The sequence below is a fragment of the Manihot esculenta genome, chromosome 7 (assembly GCF_001659605.2).
Source record: "Manihot esculenta cultivar AM560-2 chromosome 7, M.esculenta_v8, whole genome shotgun sequence".
Lineage (NCBI taxonomy): Eukaryota > Viridiplantae > Streptophyta > Magnoliopsida > Malpighiales > Euphorbiaceae > Manihot > Manihot esculenta.
In genome coordinates this window covers 25,034,219-25,048,855 of record NC_035167.2, presented here as the reverse complement: position 1 = coordinate 25,048,855, position 14,637 = coordinate 25,034,219, and positions in this window count along the sequence as shown.

Below are 14,637 nucleotides of genomic sequence, written 5' to 3'. Positions count from 1 at the left end.
TTGCACTTTAAACTTGCTTGAAAAAGTCACCAACCTTTTGACGTGAAGGTACATATTTGTGATACCCACCCCCAGTTACTAAGTTGGTCACCTGTCCAAGTGGCTACTAGCTCTGCTCATAGTCTTTTGACCATTGGAACAATTTTCAATTTGTGTTCATGAAGTCTAGGCCTTTTCTGAATTTCTTTTTCTCAATGATTTGGGCAAATCAACACCAATTGTTAAAACAAGTCATGTTAAGTTCATTCACACAATTCTCAATTCATTCTCTCTAATGAGTGTCATCAATATATTTTTCACCATGGCAAGCTCAAAGATTCAATTCAAAAGGCAATTTCTAAGCATGAATATATCTCATTGCAATTAATTCAACCTAGGTTTAAAGAATCATCACATCAATGGGGTCATGGAAAGAAAGTTCATCCAACATAGCTCATCAGTTTGAGTAAAGCAAATAAAAAAGAAGAAGATTGTGGTTGTGTGTATTATTGAAAGGAAAACGCAAACTGAAAGGGAAAAAACTGAAAGGAAAATGCAAATTGAAAGGGAAAATGTGTCTAAAGCAAAAATTTAAAATGCTGTATCCCCACACCTAATTCATGCATTGTCCTCAATGTATAAGAAACATAAAAGAACAAAGAAACTAAGTACTTCCCTTTGGTGTGGTTGGCATGGTGCGATGAGCCTATTCAGAGTGAGCGACGAACAGGTGTTCGTCTGGAAAGTCTTCTTTGACTGGATATGGCACAGAGCTAGAGGGAAATCGGCTGAGGTGGTCGGCCACTAGATTCTCTTTCCCTTTCTTGTCACGAATCTCAAGATCAAACTCTTGCAATAACAAAATCCACCGAATGAGTCTCGGTTTTGATTCCTTTTTCTTGAGCAGATATCGCAAGGCAACATGGTCAGAATAGATGGTGACCTTAGTTCCCAAGAGATATGGTCTGAACTTCTCTAAGGCGAACACAACAGCTAAGAACTCTTTTTCTGTTGTTGAATAGTTGCTTTGGGCAGCATCCAGTGTGCGGGATGCGTATTGGATCACATGGGGTGAGTTCCCCACACGTTGCCCTAAGACTGCCCTCATAGCGTAATTGCTTGCATCACACATGATCTCGAAGGGCAAGTTCCAGTCAGGAGCCTGAATGATTGAAGCAGTCACAAGCAGTTCTTTTATCAAGTCAAAAGCTTTCTTACAATTTGCGAGTCTCTCGAGCATCTGATCAATGAAAGGCAAAGGAAAATGATCTTTCCTTGTAGCTGCACTTAGCTTTCTGTAATCCATGCAAACTCTCCATCCATTCTGAACTCTAGTCGGAATAAGTTCTCCTTCAACGTTTGGCACAATGGTGATTCCAGTTTTCTTTGGAACCACATGCACAGGACTTACCCATTTGCTATCAGAGATAGGGTAGATGATACATGCGTCTAGAAGCTTGATTATCTCCTTTTTCACAACCTCTATCATGGGTGGATTCAGTCTTCTTTGAGCATCTCTGACTGGCTTGCATTCTTCCTCAAGGTGTATTTTATGCATACACGTGGTGTGGGAGATACCTTTGATGTCATCTATGGTCCAACCCATGGCTTGCTTGTGCTTTCTCAGTACTTTCAGGAGGCTTTCTTCTTCAAGTTGGCTCAATTGATTAAACACTATCACTGGAAGTGTCTTTCCGGCTCCCAAGAATGCATATTTCAAGTGGCCTGGAAGAGGTTTCAGATCTGATTCTGAATTTTTCTGGCCTGTTGTTTGTTGTCCTTCTGAACTAGATCCTGCTTGTTGCACATGGACTGTTTGCAAAGGTACCGGAGGCACAAGGTATTGCGATGGTGTCTGAAGAGTCGCCGATTGAAGTGTTGAGGACTTCGGTGGCCGAAGGTTGGTGGGGCTTGGCGGCCGAAGGATGGTGAAGTTCGGCGGCCTAAGGATGCCTTTTTGCAGAAGCTGAAATGGCTTCTGCGACTGGTTCTGCAGTCCCTTCTGAAGTGGTGCGATCGCCACCTGTCCTTCCTGTAGTGGTCTGCAGTTCAGCTGCTGGATGCTGCAGACGGTTTTTGTCAATTTCGGCTCTTCATTTTTCAGATCAGACTCCCTGCAGAGATCATTGTTTAGCACATCATCATGATTCTCATTAAAAATCTCTTGACTTAAACAATCAATCATGTCTAAACCATAAACAGGGGACAAATCATGGGGGAATTTCATAGCATCATAGACATTGAATTTAATCACTTCCCCTTCAAATTCCATGGTCAAGGTGCCGTTATGCACATCTATTTTGGTTCTGGCAGTGCTCAAGAATGGACGTCCAAGAAGGATGTCTGATGAAGTGCTACAGTGGTCTTCTTTAGTATCAATCACATAAAAATCTGCAGGAAAGACAAGCTCATCCACTTGCACTAGAACATCTTCGAGCACTCCTTTTGGGTATACCACGGATTTGTCAACTAGTTGAATCACAACTCTAGTGTCTTTTAGTGCACCTGCATTCAAAGAATTGTAAATGGAAAGGGGCATAACATTTATGGATGCACCAAGATCACACATAGCCTTCTTAATCCCAACATTCCCTATTTTACAAGAAATTGCAAACATGCCTTTGTCTTTACATTTGGTTGGGAGTTCTCTTTTAATGACAGCAGTAACAACCTCACCTATGCTTACCTTTTCCCTCTCTACAAGCTTCCTTTTGTTGGTACATAGTTCTTTCAGAAATTTTGCGTACCTGGAAATTGGCTTAACATCATCTAGCAGAGGTATGTTGATCTGTACCTTCCTGAAGGTGTCAAGGATCTCCCTTTCTTCTTTTTCTTTCTGTGCTTTTTCAAATCTCTTTGGAAAAGGTGGTGAAATCTGGAAACGTACCTGGTGATCATCTTTTTGCGCAGAAGCTGTTTCAGTTTGCAATGGAGGTCGGCCGGCTGGCTTAGGCGGAGGTGGCGCAGGAATGGTTCCAGCTGAAACCTCTGGCTCTTGTGCATGAATGGTTTTTGGTTCATCAGTCTTGGCATCTTGAAGCTCTTTCCCACTTCTCAACGTAATGGCATTAACATTCTCCCTGGGGTTGTCCTCTGTTTGAGAAGGTAACTTACCTTGAGTTACAGCTCTGCCTATTGTGGATGTCAATTCTCCAATCTGCTGTTGTATCATTTGCATCATCTTTGCCAACTCACCAATGGCAGGGTCTGAACTTGGAGGTGCTGGTTGGGCTTGATTCCTCTGGTAGGTCTTGTTTGTCCTGGCATAACTGAGATTGGGGTGGTCTCTCCAACCTGGATTATATGTGTTAGAATAGGGATCACGTCTTACCTGGTTGTTATATCCCCCAATTGCATTAATGTGCTGGTCCTCTTCTTGAAGTGTAGGACATTGATAAGTTGAGTGTCCCACATAGGCACATATACCACATGGCCGAGTTTGCTGAGGCTGTTGAGCTAGCTGAGTTTGGCTAAGAGCAAACTTTTCCATAAGAGAAGTCAGTTTAGAAATTCGAGAATCTACATCGGATGTACTTACCTCATGTAATCCTCTTTGCGTTTGCTTTTCTTCTCCATATTGTTTACATGAGGCTGCAAGAGTGGAGATCAGCTCCCTCATCTCCCTAGGCGTCTTGTCTGCAATGGATCCTCCACAAGCTACATCAATAAATCTCCTTTCTGATGACGACAATCCTCCATAGAGGAATTGTATGAGGGACCTGTTTGACATATCATGTTGTGGACAACCTGTACATAGTCTTTCAAACCTTTCCCAATAGTCATATAAATCCTCAGTTGGTTTATGTCTTATGCTAGTGATTTCTCTTATTATGCCAATTGACTTAGATGTTGGGAAATATTTGTTCAAAAAAGTTTGGACCATATCATCCCAAGAAGTTATAGACCCAGGTGCCAAATAGAATAACCAATCTTTAGCATAGTCATCAAGAGAGAAAGGAAAAGCTCTTAGTGTAACATGATCTTCATAAATACCTTAAGGTCTCATGGATGAACAAACAATAGTGAATTCCTTCAAGTGCTTGTGTGGGTTTTCATTTTCTAATCCTCTAAATTTAGGGAGAAGATGAATCAAACCTGTTTTGAGCTCAAAAGGAACGGTCAGAGGTGGATAGTTGATGCACAAAGGTGCTTGATCACCTATTGGAGCTACCCATTCTCTCATGGTCCTCTCTCTTGGCTCTGGGGCCCTCATGGCTGGATTTTCTTGAAGTATTTCCTCAGGGACAGCATGTCTGGCATTGGCAGCAGGTAGTGCCACGTTTTCAGCCATTTCCGATGGTGGATCTGCGATGGGGAGGGTTTCAGATGAAGGTTCTGCGCAGGAAGCTTCTTCAGGCCGAATGGCTTGCTTCCCTAGTCTCCTGATGGTACGTTCAATTTCCGGATTATAAGGTAGGATTTCCTTGCGTCCAGATCTGGTCATACAAGAAAAATAAATAAGTTAGATCAATTCCCCGGCAACGGCGCTAATTTTGACAGTGCGGTTGTCGAGACCGGTCAAAAATAACCTTTTTAACTACCAACAATATTAAAACTGTAGACAGTGGTGAAAGGATCGTATCCACAGGGAATTGACACTTACTTACCTCTCTTGTTAGGACCAAATAAAGTAAAGTGCAAGTGCATGTAAAGTAAAAATGGGGGTTTTGAAATTGATTTGATTACACTAATAAAAAGAGCAATTAAAAAGAAAGCAGATGGTAAATTAAGAATGAAACAATAATGGTGAAAGCTCTAGTTGAAGATTCAGATTCACTTTAGTTGATGGGATTGATCATTGACTCATATGTTCCTTTGTTTGATTCAATAAATTGGCCATGGAGATTGAAGAAGCTTCTCACCTCCATTATCTCTCCTTAAGATTAAATCAATTAGGTGTAACGACCCAGAAATCGGACCGCTACCGGCGCTAGGATCCAGATCGGCTTAAGGCCGCCGGGACCCATAGCAAGCCTAACATACCTTCTGTATACCTGTTAAATCCCATACATGATCATACATATACATAAAAATCTTAAACTTTTTTTTTCATTCACCAAGCTTACCCTGTGCATGCACAACTCATAACCATGAAACCCCACACTGGAGCCCTCATCAAATGCTCCAATGGGGTAACATATCATACATTAACCTTGGTTTACATAAACATCATTTAAAACATTTCATTGAAAGATCATGTACCAAAAGGGATTTACTTTATATACTAGGGTCAAGCACAACTCTAAACCTCTATATACATCATTACATTACATTACATTACATTACTATACTTTACATTACAATGTCTTTCTCATGTCCACAGCTATCTATTACATAAAACATGACTTTACTCTTGTTGACTTCCTGATCTATCCCGTACCTGCAAACTTGGGGGATTAAGGGAATGGGGTGAGCTACTAGAGCCCAGTGAGCAGAATGGTAAAACATTATATTAAAATTCATGCTTTCATGAAATGCATCACATCACAAACAAATCACCTCAAGGATGAACTTGTCACCAATAGCCCTCTACATATCCAATAGTGCCAGAACGTAGAATGGGTCCTGGTCTTTTCCCTTACATAACATATCATGACATTCTAATGTGCCAGGGACGTAGAATGGGTCTTCCTGGACTTTCTCTTACATAGTGCCAGGGACGTAGAATGGGTCTTCCTGGACTTCCATACCGTATCATCATCATATCATATCATACCATACGAGGGCTAATGGATCACTCAATGTTCATCCACATCAACAATATAATATACAATGCAACATATTCGTGAATTCTAATGGAAACAACCTAATATATCTCATGGCATTCATGATGCGTGAATCATGCTAAAACTTTCATTATTTGCTTTGAAACATAAAGAGTCATTCTACTCACCTCAGGCTAGCTCTGAAAAGACACTGAAGCAGCTGTCTCACTGCTGGTGTCCTCGGTTCCTCGGGTCCGAACCTACACAGGTGGACTCAAATGAGGGACCAAACATACATGAACATGACTCTAAACTACTCCCTAAAAACCCCCTATAATATCTTAAAACAATCACTGAAATCATGCAAAGGAAGGCTAAACAGGGCACTTTCGGCGGCAGGTTCGGAGGCCGAAAGTCCCTCCAAAGCCGAAAGTCATGCACCTTCGGCGGCACTTTCGGCGGCCGAAGGTTCCTTCCAGATCCAAAACTCGTGCATGTTCGGCGGCACCTTCGGCGGCTGAAACTCCCTTCCAGAGCCGAAAGTCCACTTTCGGGGGCAGGGTTCAGCAGCCAAAAGTTTGCCTCCACAGGCAAGTTCGGCGGCCGAAAGTCCTTCGGCTGCCTTACCTGAGTTCTTCCAAAGGGCATAACTCAGCCTCCTCATGCACATTTTGCCTTCCAAACCATTCAAACATGCATTTAGCTATTCTACAACATGCATACACAAGCAAATAAGCATATAGGGGTCTCAAACTAACCTAAACCCCAACACAAACACAAATAGTAACTCATACAACACACATTGTCCATAAACTCAACATTAACCTAAACATGCATTTCTACCCCATAACCCCTCAAAACTTGCTTAAAACATACAAGAAGGGTAGGATCTAAGCTTACCTCTTGAAGATCGAGAGGAAAGACGATCCTAACTTGGAGATGGGAGAGATCTAGCTCTTTGGACCTCCAAGCTCCAAAACTTGCTCTTTGCTTCAAAAATCTTCAAAACCAAGTTAAAACTTGTTAAAACTTCAAAGATTTGAGGAAAAACATCAAAATCAACCATGGGAGGGCATGGACTCACCGTTGGCCGAAAATAGGGGAGAAAGCTTGCCCATTTTCGGCCATGGATCCTTTTATAGGTGGTTGGCCAGGCCACCTTTGGAAGTCGAAAGTGATTCCAAAACTCATGCATGTTCGGCGGCCGAACATGAGGTTAGGCGGCCGAACCTGGATTTCCCTCAATGGTCTTTTTCATTCAAAACTCAATTTCTTTCTTACTTAAAATCATAAAATACATGGAAACATTTTATAAAATCATGATTTTACCCTTCTAGAGGTTTTCGATATCCGAGATTCCACCGGACAGTAGGAATTCCGATACCGGAGTCTAGCCGGGTATTACATTCTCCCCCCCTTAAGAACATTTGTCCCCGAATGTTCACCAAACCAGCATACATAGCATAAAACATAAGCATACATACAAAACACATAACACTCACCTTAGAAGAGATAAGGATATTGCTGGAGCATGGACTCCCGTGTCTCCCAGGTACATTCCTCGATGTTGTGGTGATTTCAAAGGACTTTCACCATCGGGATTTCCTTGTTCCTCAACTTTCTGATCTGCGTGTGTTGGATCCGCGCTGGCTGCTCAACATAGGTGAGATCTTCTTGGATCTCCACATCAGGCTCGCTAAGAACCTTGCCCGGATCTGACACGAACTTCCTTAACATGGAAACATGGAAAACCGGATGGATTCTCTCCATAGAAGCAGGTAAATCCAGCTTATATGATACATTCCCGATCTTTTGCAAGATTTCAAAGGGTCCGATGTACCGTGGAGCTAACTTACCCTTCTTCCCAAACTGAATCACCCCTTTCATCGGAGACACTTTGAGCAATACCAAATCCCCCTCCTGAAACTCTACTTGCCTTCTGCGGATATATGCATAACTCTTTTGCCTGCTCACAGCAGTCTTGATTCTTTCTCTGATAATGGGTACTACTCTGCTGGTGATCTCTACTAGCTCGGGCCCTGCTAAGGCCCTTTCTCCAACTTCCTCCCAACAGACAGGTGACCTGCACTTCCTTCCATACAAAGCTTCATATGAAGACATCCCTATGCTAGCATGATAGCTGTTATTGTAGGCAAACTCCACCAAAGGTAGATGCTGCCTCCAAGAACCGCCCAAATCTAGCACACACATTCTGAGCATATCTTCTATTGTCTGGATGGTCCTCTCTGATTGTCCGTCCGTCTAAGGATGGAAAGTAGTGCTGAAGTCTAGCCTGGTACCCATTGCATTCTGCAGACTCCGCCAAAACCTGGAGGTGAACTGGGGTCCCTTATTAGACACTATTGAAACAGGAGCCCCATGCAGCCTGACCTCTTCATCAATAAACACCTGCGCCAATTTGTCCACAGAATAGCCACTCCTGACAGGGATGAAGTGAGCAGATTTGGTCAATCTGTCCACAATTACCCATATGGAGTCCAATCTGTTGGACGTTGCCAGTAACCCCACCACGAAGTCCATAGCAATATTCTCCCATTTCCACTCTGGAATCGGCAGTGGGTTAAGCATTCCAGCCGGCTTCTGGTGTTCCAGCTTCACCCTCTGACATACTTTGCAGGCTGACATGAACTGTGCCACTTCTCTCTTCATAGCTGGCCACCAATAAACTCTTTTTAGATCCTGGTACATCTTGGTGGCTCCAGGGTGAACACTGTATCTGGCATTATGAGCTTCCCTCATAATGTCTCCCTTCAGACTCACGTCATCTGGTACACACAATCTGTTCCCATAGCGGAGGATCCCCTTGCTGTCAAATCTGAACTCTTCGTTCTTGCCTGACTGAACGGTCCTGGCAATCTTCACTAATTCTGGGTCCTCATGCTGTTTCTGAGCCACCTGCTCTAGAAACACGGGTGTCACTCTTATCTGGGCTATCAAAGCACCTGTACCAGACAACTCCAACTGCTATGATATGGGATAGACTGCCAAGTGATTTTCGGCTTAAGGCGTCTGCCACAACATTCGCCTTACCCGGATGGTACTGAATCTTGCAATCATAGTCACTAAGCAGTTCTACCCATCTTCTCTGTCTCAAGTTCAACTCTCTCTGACTCAGGATGTACTGCAGGCTTTTATGATCTATGAAGATCTCACATTTAACCCCATAAAGGTAATGCCTCCACATCTTGAGTGCAAAGATTACGGCTGCCATCTCTAGGTCATGTGTAGGATAATTCAACTCATGCTTCTTCAGCTGTCTAGAAGCATAAGCAATTACCCTTTCATTTTGCATCAACACACAACCTAGTCCCACACGGGACGCATCACAATACACTGTGAAGTCTTCATTACTGGTAGGCAGAGCTAACACCGGTGCCGACGTCAACCTTTTCTTCAGCTCTTCGAAGCTCTCTTCACACTGGTCAGTCCACACAAACCTCTGATTTTTCTTAGTCAGTCGGGTCATAGGAGCTGCAATCTTAGAGAAGTCCTGAACGAACCTCCTGTAGTAACCTGCCAAACCCAAAAAGCTCTTGATCTATGTCACTGTAGTGGGTCTAGGCCAGTTAGCCACAACTTCTACCTTCTTGGGGTCCACTTCAATTCCATTTTCTGACACAACATGCCCCAAGAATGAAATGCTCCTCAACCAGAACTCACACTTGGAGAACTTGGCATACAAGCCGTGTTCCCTCAAGGTCTGCAGAACTATCCTCAGATGATGGCCATGCTCCTCTGCATTCCTGGAATACACTAAGATATCATCTATGAAGACAATAACAAAGTGATCCAGATACTGACTGAAAACTTTGTTCATGAGGTCCATGAATGCTGCAGGGGCATTGGTTAACCCGAACGGCATTACAAGGAACTCATAGTGCCCATATATGGTTCTGAACGTCGTCTTCGGCACATCCTCTTCTCTTATTCTCAGCTGATGGTACCTAGATCTCAGATCTATCTTAGAGAAACAACCTGCTCCTGCTAGCTGGTCGAATAGATCATCAATCCTAGGCAACGGGTTCTTATTCTTGGTAGTGACTTTGTTCAACTGCCTGTAGTCGATACAAAGTCTAAGGGATCCATCCTTCTTTTTCACAAACAGTACTGGAGCACCCCAAGGCGAGGTACTCGGTCGGATGAAGCCCTTATCTACCAGCTCTTGCAACTGCTCCTTAAGCTCCTTCAACTCTGCTGGTGCCATCCTGTAGGGAGGTATAGAGATCGGTCTGGTTCCAGGCATCAATTCGATTTCAAACTCTATCTCCCTAGCAGGTGGTAAACCTGGCAGCTCGTCTGGGAAGACATCTAGAAACTCTCTGACCACGACCACTGAGGCGGGCTCTCTAACATAACTATCCAGCTCCTTCACATGAGCTAGAAAACCCTGACAACCACTCCTGAGCAACCTACGAGCTTGTAGGGCTGATATCAAACCTCTAGGTGTACCCCTCCTGTCTCCTCTGAAGACAACCTCTGACCCATCCTAACCTCTGAACCTGACTACCTTGTCTCTGCAGTCCAAGGTAGCACCATGGGTAGATATCCAATCCATCCCTAGAATGACGTCAAAATCTGTCAAATCTAGAACCACAAGGTCGGTTGAAAGGCATCTCCCCTCAACAAAAACTGGACTACACTGGCAGACTGACTCTACCACTTACGGGTCACACTTGGGTCCACTGACCCATAGGGGACACTCTAACCTAGAGACCATGAAACCCAACCTCTCAACGGCGCTCGGAGCAACAAAAGAATGAGATGCACCGGGGTCCATTAAGGCATAAACATCTGAACAACCAATGATGAGATTACCTGACACCACGGTGTTTGATGCATTTGCCTCCTGCTGTGTCATAGTGAAGATCCGTGCTGGAGCTTATGGACCTTCACCCCTAAAATCCGCTGAAGAAGAGGCTGCCCCTCTCCATCTGCCTTTGCCACTGGCCTGAGTCGAGGCTGGAGCTACTGGCTGAGCCACACTGCCAGAGGCTGTCTGCTGGGACTGTGCCATAAAAGCTGCTCTAGGACACTCCCGTGCCATGTGTCCCTCTTGCCCACATCTGAAGCAGGCTGTCGTCCCAAACCGACATACTCCCTTGTGCGGCTTCCCACACTTCATACATACTGCACTATCTGCACCTGTGCTTGAGCCACCTCCTAATCCCAGACCTGACTTTATCTTATTCCAGAACTTGTTCTTCTTTGACTTCTTAGTGGTATTACCCCACTTTTTACTGCCTGAAACTGCTGCACTGAAAGAAGGAGGGTCTAACTTTCCCCCACCTAGGGTCTTGGAACCAGAAGGCTGTGCCACAGACTGCTTCACTTTCCCTTCAATTATTGCACTAGCCTCCATTCTCCGGGCCATATCCACTATGGCATGGAAACTCTCCCTCTCTGCTGACTGGATCAAGGAGGAATACCTGGAATGGAGCCTCATGATATACCTCCTAGCCTTCTTCTGATCTATGTCCAGATTTTGCCCTGCAAACGGCAACAGCTCCAAGAACCTATCTGTGTACTCATCTACACTCATTTCCTCCGTCTGTCTTAGCTGTTCAAACTCAATCATCTTCAACTCCCTTGAACTGTCAGGGAAAGCCCATCCTGCAAACTCATTAGCAAACTCCTCCCATGATAGGCTATCCAACCTCGGGTTCACATAGTTTTTAAACCACTCACGAGCCTTCTTGCACTTCAGTGTGAACCCAACCATCTGAATGGCTCTACTGTCATCTGCTCCTAACTCATCTGCTATCATCTTGACTGTCCTGAGGTACTCGAACGGATCATCACCTGTTTCATACTTAGGAGCATCCAACTTCAAATAGTCAGTCATCTTGACCTTGCTCCCTCCAGATGAGCTAGGTTTAGATGCTTGGGCTTCTAGGACCATAGGTTTTGCTGGGGGTGGAGGAGGTGCAACATCCCCTGGATTAGGGTTTGCTGTACCTGGATAAAAGGATGGGGGTGGGTACATAAGGCACTGTGAGTATAGTGGGTAGAAAGGTGGGTATGGCATGTAAGAAGGATAAGGATTAAAACTGGGGAAATCCGATGTACCTCCCATCGAATACCCGGGATTCTGTGAAAAGGGTGGGTATTGGGGTGGTTGAACAAACCCTGAGGCCTGAGTGCCTCCCTGAGACTCTCCCATGCCCTCTTCCGACATGCTCACACCAAGACTGCCATCCCTCCTCTGATCCACATCCATATCATCCCCCACATCTTCTGATACTCCACCTTGAACTGTTCCCCTTCTGCTCATATCAAAAGACCTTCTAGGGTCCCTTGACGCTCTCTCCCTACTAGATCTGCAGGACATTGCCCTAGGCAATGTAGGAGGATGGGCATCTGTGCCCTCATCCTGAGGTGGTACTCCAGTCAATCGTGCAGATCGACGAGTTTCTCTCATCTTGCTTACTGAAAAATAGCACACATCACATCAAACATTAGCATCATATGGTTCATGTGGAAACACATGAACCCGCATCACATACATCACATATCATTAATGCACATGTATAAAATCATGGCATTTCACATCATCATTCAAGACAAGACTCTATATCCTATCCTAGTGGACATGATTTTCTTATTGTCCTTGACCTTCTAGAACATCTATGAGCCCGACACTCTCTAGGTCCGACCATATGAACCTAGGGCTCTGATACCAATCTGTAACGACCTAAAAACCGGACCGCTATCGGCGCTAGGATCCGAATCGGCTTAAGGCCGCCAGGACCCGTAGCAAGCCTAACATACCTTCTATATACCTGTTAAATCCCATACATGATCATACATATACATAAAAATCTTAAACTTTTTTTTTCATTCACCAAGCTTACCCTGTGCATGCACAACTCATAACCATAAAACCCCACACTGGAGCCCTCATCAAATGCTCCAATGGGGTAACATATCATACATTAACCTTGGTTTACATAAACATCATTTAAAACATTTCATTGAAAGATCATGTACCAAAAGGGATTTACTTTGCATACTAGGGTCAAGCACAACTCTAAACCTCTATATACATCATTACATTACATTACATTACTATACTTTACATTACAATGTCTTTCTCATGTCCACAGCTAGCTATTACATAAAACATGACTTTACTCTTGTTGACTTCTTGATCTATATGTTGCATTGCATATTATATTGGAACAATTGGTACTCACTCTCACCAGACTATTCCCTTAAAGTGGGAGGTCAAGGGTTCGAGTAGTGGGGGAGGCGACCTAATTCCCAGAGGAAGGAATTGGGCCAAATCCACTCGGGCTAGGGCGGGCCGTAATGGCTCCCCCGAGGGACAAATCCTGCCTGGAACCCGTGAGGGTGAAGGGATGTTAAGAGCTGCTCACGACGCCAGTGGAAAGCCCGAGGTGGCAAGAGGCCAGGCGAGGGATAGCCCTGGGCCGTGAGTGGTAACAGTGCCGTGCGTACGGGCCGGGCTGTTACTCTACTCACTGGGCTATAGAGCTCATCCCACTCCCTTAACCCCAGTTTTGCAGGTTCAGTGTACAGTGTACAGGGACAGTCCAGCAGAGTACAGGAAAAGTAAAGAGATCTGTAATAGCTTAGAGTGGACATGTAATATTAAAGAGATGTAATAGTTGTTGCTTGACCTAGTGATGTATGTTTTCAGTATATGTATATATGTTTTCCTGTATGTGAAAACCAGGCTTAACAGGTATGAGTTAACCCATCTAGAGCAAGCTCTAGTCAGGGATACAGAGTACAGAGTACATGAGTACAGAGTACAGAGATAGTGCATGCACAGGTTAAGCCTTGGTTCAGAAAAGAGTGTTATTTTCACAGAAATTGTATGATCATGTATGAGGTTTACAGGTACACAGAGAGTATAGCAGGCTTGCTACGGGTTCTGGCGGCCTTAAGCCGACCTGAATCCTAGCGCCGGTGACGGTCCATTTTGGGGTCGTTACACACTCAATGTTCATCCACATCAACAACATAATATGCAATGCAACATATTCGTGAATTCTAATGCAAACAACCTAATATATCTCATGGCATTCATGATGCGTGAATCATGCTAAAACTTTCATTATTTGCTTTGAAACATAAAGAGTCATTCTACTCACCTCAGGCTAGCTCTGAAAAGACACTGAAGCAGCTGTCTCACTGCTGGGGTCCTCGGTTCCTCGGGTCCAAACCTACACAGGAGGACTCAAATGAGGGACCAAACATACATGAACATGACTCCAATCTACTCCCCAAAAACCCCCTAAAACACCTTAAAACAATCACTGAAATCGTGAAAAGGAAGGCTGAACAGGGCACTTTCAGCGGCAGGTTCGGCGGCCGAAAGTCCCTCCAGAGACGAAAGTCATGCACCTTCGGCGGCCGAAGGTTCCTTCCAGATCCGAAACTCGTGCATGTTCTGTGGCACCTTCGGCGGCCAAAACTCCCTTCCAGAGCCGAAAGTCCACTTTCGGTGGCAGGGTTTGGCAGCCAAAAGTTTGCCTCCACAGGTAGGTTCGGCGGTCGAAAGTCCTTTGGCTGGCGAACCTGAGTTCTTCCAAAGGGCAGAACTCAGCCTCCTCATGCACATTTTGCCTTCCAAACCATTCAAACATGCATTTAGCTATTCTACAACATGCATACACAAGCAAAAAAGCATATAGGGGTCTCAAACTAACCTAAACCCCAACACAAACACAAATAGCAACTCATACAACACACATTGTCCATAAACTCAACATTAACCTAAACATGCATTTCTACCCCTTAACCCCTCAAAACTTGCTTAAAACATACAAGAAGGGTAGGATCTAAGCTTACCTCTTGAAGATCGAGAGGAGAGACGATCCTAACTTGGAGATGGGAGAGATCTAGCTCCTTGGACCTCCAAGCTCCATAACTTGCTCTTAGGTTCAAAAATCTTCAAAACCAAGTT